The sequence below is a fragment of the Chrysemys picta genome, chromosome 9, assembly GCF_011386835.1.
Source record: "Chrysemys picta bellii isolate R12L10 chromosome 9, ASM1138683v2, whole genome shotgun sequence".
NCBI classification, from domain to species: Eukaryota; Metazoa; Chordata; order Testudines; family Emydidae; genus Chrysemys; species Chrysemys picta.
The window spans coordinates 90,349,461-90,357,083 of NC_088799.1; the positions used below are offsets into that span (position 1 = coordinate 90,349,461).

The 7,623-nt window shown below is 51.3% G+C and overlaps 1 protein-coding gene across 2 annotated transcripts in view; it reads right to left on the minus strand.

The window, feature by feature from the left end:
* STAG2 (STAG2 cohesin complex component) overlaps window positions 1-5,940 on the minus strand; it is a 167,629-nt gene extending 161,689 nt beyond the window's left edge. Inside the window, exon 1 of one of the 2 annotated variants that reach the window (XM_065556624.1) lies at window positions 5,681-5,940. The gene's annotated coding sequence lies outside the window, so the exon portion shown is untranslated. Of the gene's footprint in view, window positions 1-4,811; window positions 4,948-5,680 lie in introns of those variants that run through there. The other variant, XM_065556627.1, reaches the window with a different exon arrangement.
* Between the last annotated feature and the right edge of the window lie 1,683 nt (window positions 5,941-7,623).

The window sequence follows — 7,623 nt, forward strand, 5'->3', positions numbered from 1 at the left end:
GTTGTACAAGCTCTCATGACTCGTGTAACTAGAAATGGGTTCCATGGACAGGCGTAACTTCCAGAGAGTCTAATTTTATACTATTTTGTGAAATTTGCTTAATATTAGTTCAGTGTTATTTTCTGTATCATCATGATTACAGGTAAGCCAGTCAAGATTCTTCCTAAGGTCACACTGCACCTGAATCATAGTGACTAAAAGAGAAGTCACATAAAGATGAAAATGTATTCTGACACATCAGAAAATATTACAACCAATATTTTGAAATCTGATCAAGTTTAATATAGTCTCTTCCATGAATAAGAGTACTTATCTTCAAAAGGGTAACACCCTACAGCTATTTTCTGTAGGAGACTATGGAGCTACCATGTAATAACCAATAGATAAAAACGGTCTAAAATTCTATATACACTAGTTTTAAAGTGATTCAGCTAATGTTTGTAAGTATTACAGAAACTCTTAGAAAATAAAAGGACATTTAATGAGTTACATGGTTTCACATGTCTTTTGAACATAAAAGCATTTCTGCATTTAATAAGCTTGATATTTTAGTTTATAAGAACACAGCTGTACTGAGATGATTTAACTATGATAAAGCACTGTGGAGCTTGTTGAGCTAAGCCAATGATTTACTAGCTAAATTTTCATGTTTGGAAAAGGGAATGCTTTTTGGTTTTACAGAACATCAATATATTCCTTTTTCACTGCCAAGAGGTTACATTCAATATTTTTAATATAAAATTATAAAAGTCATCCTTTTTCCTGTAAGTGCTCCCAAATATATCACCATTCCTTTTAAAGCATTACTGTGTCCTTACTTAGAGCAAAACAACTGGAATACACCTAGCAAACAAAATTGATTAATCCACTCTCCAATTGCAAACAGCAAGTAGCAAACTTTACCTGGTGTTTAAAGGAGAAGGGCTTACAGCACTAATTTCTGTAGAATTGAAATTTTGTCATTTATAGCTGCAATATAATCCTCTGAACATGAACAGTGTATGCAATAAAAAGCAACAGAGGGTCCTGTGGCACTGTATGCAGTGTTGTCTTCCTGAATCGGTAGATAGCCCAAAACAACAGATTTCAACTGTCTACAGCCCAAACCCTGCCCCTAGTGCACAGTGTGAGCAGGTGTCTGCATATTCAGGAATTCCTATGGGAACCTGAGCAGTAGCAGAGTGGTCCCCTGGTCACTACTCTAGACTAGAGCTGGGAAGGAAACAGATTTCCTGTCCCACAAAACCTTGAGATTTCAAAATATTTTCTCATTCAACATTGGGAGAAAACCAAGACCTTTCAAAAATGATCATGGAAAATTAAGACACCTGCCCCAAAGTAGCCAATAACCCACAGTAGGGGCACTCATTTGGGAGACCCAGGTTCAGATTCCTTTGAATCGGGCAGAGCAGCAACTTGAACCTGTCTCTCTCACCCAGCGAGCACCCTAATCACTGGACTACTGGCTATTCTGGGGGATGGGTGAGGTCTCACTCTCTCAGGCCTGATCTACATTTAAAGTTAAGGCCGCAAAGCTGAAAAAATTTACACCCCAAGTGCTGTAGTTAAGCTGATCTAATCCCTGGTGAAGATGCAGCTAAGTCAACAGAAAAACCTCCTCTGTTGCTGTAGGAAGCATCTACACTACAGCACTAAATCAGTCACCTATGGCACCACAGCCCTGCAGCAGTAGCACCGGTGGCATAGATATAGCTTCACTCAAAAATTACATCCTGATCCTGAGAAGACTCCCTGAAAAAAGCTTGAGTTTCATGCAAAGACTCCCGCAAAAAAATTCAGTTTTGATTAGTCAGCATTTTCCAACAAACTGTTTTGTGAAAAATCTCAACCACTCTCCTCTAGACTTGGGCCTGGAATATCCTTTTACTTGTAAACCCAATATACTGGAGTGGGATTCATGATGGACCTCCGTAGAAACAGCTCAATAAGCCCCAGACCCTAATCCCTACTGCAACGGAACAGAGAGCATTCACAGAACTGGACTTAATACAAAGAAAGCATGCATCAACTTCATAGGCTCCCCAAATCATGCTTAAACCGTGTGCAGCATACAACACTGGCGTTTCCACAAGAGTGCTCTCAACAGCTACAGGGGGTAGGGAGCACGAGTTATCTATTAAGAAAAGGGAATTATTTCCAGTCATCTCTTTGGCATAATTTTAAAGCGTCCATCTTAGTTTTATCCCTCAAAACAGTTACATGTCTACAGTCCCGATGAATCTTCAACCACCACAACCAGCCCAAACCTTGTGTGTGCTATGAGCAGTGGCGCATGATAAATCTGACTACTAACCTATTGGATGATATATCACAAATAGTTGCATTTTGATTTTTATTAAGATGGTCACTCTCATACTAAGAAAGAGAAGCAAGGAATGTTGTTACCGAGGCTTGATCTATACTTACATGTTGGGTTGACATAGCTACATCAGGCAAGGGTGTGAAAACCACACATTTCTGACTAACATGCTATGCTGAACTAAACCCCAATGTAGACATAGTTATGTTGACGAAAGAAAGCTACACTGACCAGAGCAAACTTTGTTCAGAGTAGTGTTCCTACACCCACAGAAAAACCTCATCCGTCAGTGTAGGCTTCATCTACATACTACAGGGTTATGCCGTCATTGCTACTCCAAAATAGTTATGCCATAACATAGACATCAATAATTAGTATAAGACCCTCCCCCGGAAAAAAAAGTATTAATTGGTATTATGAGGCCGCAACAGAGTACCATGACAGTTTTTATCTGTACAAATCACAAACTACCTCTATGTCACAGGACTAGCATGAAAATCAGTTAGTGTTTGTAAAACACAATGCTAAATATTATGTATACGCCACCGAGACTACACACAAAACTATGCACAGTTCCAGATTTTTTCGGATATTGAGGTATATGACTGGGAAAGAATTCCAAAAAGTATGAAAGGCATCCAGGTTAAGGAGGACTTTAAGGAAACAACTTTCTGCTGGGCAAAGGGTTAAAACTAGAAGCAGTAGGATGAAACTGACCAATGGAAAATGTAGGATGATTATTAATATTCTGTACCAATTGAGTCTATTATATTGTAGAATATTCTATTAAGGGAAGGGATGGAAGACCCAGTAACCAATGTTCTAAAACAAGACTGGACAAAACACTCAAGTAGGTACTGTAAAGAACAATCCAGCATTGGCCCCCCGGAGTGGACGGAGGAGGAGTTTTCCAGTTCTAATTTCTAGTAGTATATAATATCAACTGTGTTCCTTCCAGGGATCCGAAGCATGAGCAATAACTTTATTTAACGAAGCACATTTTTGCTGGATTTCTCGACTGTGTACACTTCAGACATATTGCAAACAGCACCAGCTCTGAGCCCAGACTTTCTAATGTAGCTACACAGCTGAACGCTTTGCTGTGCCGAGCATCAGCTTGTGTTAGTGAAGCCTAGAGCCCAAGTTCACTAAACCCGCTGTAGTGCGTTCTCGCCCCAGGGGAAGAGCAAGCAGGCCACCTCCTTCTCCGTGTGCGGATGACCAATGGGAAGAAAGAGAAAGGAGAGGCGGGTGAGTGCTCCGAGGACATGAACAAACACAATCGGCTCTCCAGCAGGCCCCATTAGGGCGGCGTGTGACGCACTTCGGTAACCCGACTCCCCACCCTGTTAAGAGTCACGGCGCTGACACAGCCCCTCCTCCCCTGAAGGAGGGCGACACGACAGTAAGAGAAAAGCAAGGTTTTGAACCGCTCCAGGCTACCTCCAGGAACCCCTCCTTACAACCTCACAGGGCAAAGGAACCCCTTGTCTCAACCCTACACCTGATAGGGGAGAGAGAGAAGGGCTGAGTCACCAGATCAAGCTGCTAATCAGACCAGGTCCAAAGACACAAACATAGGGTGTGGCTGCAGGGAGCACGAGGGGAGGCAACACCCCTGAACAAGCCATCATCTGTGTTTACACAGCTGAAGAGGAACTAGAGTTTTAAACCAAACAGCCAGGAAGCTATTCAAAACTGGGAACTAAATCTTTCCGCAACTCTTACAGAAAAGTTTGTAACAGCTAAATGCATAATCTTCTGGGAAAACAAAGTAACTGGTTTGAAAAGGGGAAAACAGCCATTCAATTGCCACTGCTGGCCCGGGGGGAGGGGGGAAATCAACCAGCCAGTCGTCCCGGGTATTTTCGGGGACAGCAAGTATCACCTACACCACTAGCTGGAGAAGAAGACACCAAGGAGCAGACCATACAGACGGCGAGGGCACCAGCATCACCACACACAGCAGAAGCAAGCGTTGTGTTTACGTTGATCTAAAATATGAAAACACGCTTCCAAGTTCAGCGGAACTAACTTGATGCCGCTATACCCTGCCCTTACTTACACACACACACATCCATCTCTGCCCGCTCCAACGAGTCCCTAAAGACGTGTGCATACGCGTACACAGAGCCCAGAAAGGGAAAAAGCTGGGAAAGCTGTTTCCTCCTACCTGGGCAGGGTTCAGCTCAGTTCACTGTGCATATCGAGAGGGGGGGGCCTCTGGGCAAAGCTGTCTAAAACAAAAGTGGCGCCAAAACCCCCTGTAATCAGCCTTCTTCCTCCTCCTCTTCCCCTCCCCCATCATAGCCGGCTAGGACCCAGCAGGGCTCCAGCAACACGCGGCTCCCGACACAAGTTTGCAATGGCCCTTCTTTTCCAAAACCGAACCGAAACTGCCCCCCAGATCTCCGGCGGGGGGCGGGCGGGAAAGCCCCTTGAACAAGTGATGTGGGAGGGGAGCGCGGGGGCCCCGCTCCCCGAGACTCACTCGCACAGCCCCTGCTCGCTACCCTCCTCAACTCCTTCAGGGCAGGGGGAGGTCAGACCCCACGGCTTCATTCCTGTCCGAAAGGGGAAAAGGCGCTTCCTCCATTCCTCCCCAAAGTGCCGGCCAGGGAGGGGGCGGGGGAAATCAGTTGGGGGGACCAGTCGCTGGGGGGGGGGGGACATGCCCCCCCAGTCGTTGGGCGGGGGGGGGGGGGAGAAACGAGCTGTCAGGCACGGAAACCCCTAGCCCCGGCCACTCTCCGAGACGCACGACCCCGGGGCAGAAGTAGCCGCCCCACCATTTTCTCGTGCGCGCCGGGCCGCCCCTCGATGCGCTGCCGTCCCCTAGCTGGCCATCGAGCAGGGCCCCCCCTCGCTCCGCGGCGGCTCCGTTCCCCTCCCCTCGGGCGGACCTGCCCGGCCCGGCTCTCCCCGCACACACACAATGCCCGAGTCCTCCATCTTGCCAGCAGCCCCTGCTCGGCTCTAGAGAAGGGGGAGGAGGAAGAGGAGGTTCTCCATTTTAGCTCGCGGAGCGCTGGGCCCGGGCCGCCTGTGGCCGAGGAGGGGGAGAAGGAAGGGGGGCGCCTCTAGGGCGGGCGGGCAGCGAGGCCGCTTTCGGAGCCCTCTCTCTCCCCCTCCCCGCCGGGGAGCGCTGGGAAGAGGGGGTGGGGAAGCGGGGGGCTGGAGTGTTTTCTCGGCTCGGCCCCGCGTCCTCCATCTTGGCTGCACTGTAAGTCCTGTGGCCAACCGGCCCGGCGCCCCGCTCTGTCCCCCAGGGCCCCCGCCTGGCCTCGCCCCATCGCCACACACGGCCCCCGAGTCCCCCCTCCAAACTTCCAGAAGCTTCGCCGCCATTTTCTAACTTACCTTGCCCAGTGTCGGCGCAGGCAGCTCGGAGGCCCGGACCCGCGGCTCCGTCCCTGCCCCCCCGGCCCGGTTGCGGGGTGCGTGCGCCCGGCTCGGAAGCTCCGCGGTGGAGGGGTTTAGAAACGGCGCTAGGAGCGGGCAGGTTATTTAATTTGGCGGCGGCGCTGGGGATTGTTTGGGGTGTTCGCTGCTCGGCGGCTCGCAAGCGAATGGAGGGCGCAGGCGCCACCTGGCGGCCACTGAGCAAGGCCGGCTATCCTGGGCGTGGGGCGACATCTGCCGGCCGGGCTGGGGAGGCCGCTGCACTCCCCTCCCCGCCAGGCTCCGAGCGGGTAAACAAGGTGGCGCGCATGCCCGGCCCTGCCTGTCTCACCCCACCCCCGTCCCCCAGCCCGGGGCGGGGCCGGGCACGCGCTCAGCGCGGGGAGATGTGGGTCATCGCGGCCTTGTGGGGCGCTGGAGCGGTGCGCGCGGCGCCTGGGAGTGGGCACGCACCCGGGCTGCGGGGAGCCTGGGCTCGGAGCGCGCGAAGGGAGGGTGGAGACAGCTGGGCCCAGCCCCGGGTGGGAGGCGATGAGACAGTTCAGCCAGAGGCGCTAACTCGGGTAAGGGAGCAGAAGTTACTGCCTGAGTTTAGCGCGTGGCACAGCAAGGGTCTGTTTCCTCACGTAGCATTGGGGCTGGACCTGCTGGTGCTGCCTCGCTACACCCCCTGGCTTGAAGTGGTTTCCATCATATACAGAGTTTGCAGTTTGATTCAGTGGCTCTCATCACCCCTTGTCTGAGCACCCCTGCCCATCAGCCACCCTCAGCGCACGGCCTGGCTCAACCCACCCACAGCTCAGCAAACGTATGTTACTCTGCAGGCCAGGGCGAGGACAGCCCAGCAGGTGCGGGGCATGGCCATGGCTGGCCCTTCAGGTTCCCCAGCCCTGCTCGGACCCAAAGGACAATACTAGCAGCACCACATGGTCACATGGGGCCATACCGGTTTTACAGTGGTGCCGGGTCCCACGCTATAAATCCTCCCTTTCCATGTACAGGGTGAGCCTGGTGGGGGGCCAGCACTCAGGGTGGGGCAGGCACATGGAGCCGCCTGCAGCTGCCACACAGGCTGCCCCCCAGCACTGCATATGGCTCAGCGAAGTAGCCAGAGCTGCCCTAGGGCAGCCAGGAGCAGGGCCCTGGGGACGTAACTGTACCAGAACTCCCTGGCCTCAGGTAGCTGTTCCCCAACTCCTGGGGACGCTGCTCTGCAGGGCCTGAGTTCTGCTATCCAGGGCGCTGCTCCCTCAGCCACTGGGCGCCACTTTGTGGCTGTGGGATGCAGATCACGACTCCAAGCACCTTCCTCTGGAGGTACTGCGGCAGCTCTGCCTCCCTCCACCCGGCTCTGCAGCACCTACCCTGGATCAAGATGGGGAGGGGTCCAGTTGAGGAATAGAGGTTCCAGAGGAGCCATGTTCTGGTAGGCGATTCGGGTGGAGAGGAGTCGGTTCATAGAGAGGTCTGATCCGGTTCGGGCTGGAAGGAGATCTGGTCCAGTTTGGGGGTTTTGGTCTGGGGAGGAATGCGGGTCTGGTGCACTTCAATCTGGGGAGGCATGTGGGTCTGGTCTGGTTCTGGGGGTCATTCTGAGGAGGGATATGGATCTGGTTTCGGACATGATTCTTGGGAGGGATGTTGGTCTGATCCGATTTGGAGGGTTGGTCATGCATTTGGTGGCACAGCTGGTTCTGATCCTAGTCTCTGTCTGCAGGGAAGGACAAGCAAAGCTAGTATGAATGATGCTGTAAATAGAATGTATTAATGTTTTTCATATTTTTTATTTTTAAAATGTTTTGAATCTGCCCCAGTTTCAAACAAACATTTAATTCAAGCCCTGGTATTCATATGAGAAATGGAAAGGGTGAGAGAGTGTGAAGGTTCCCTTTTAGGGGTGC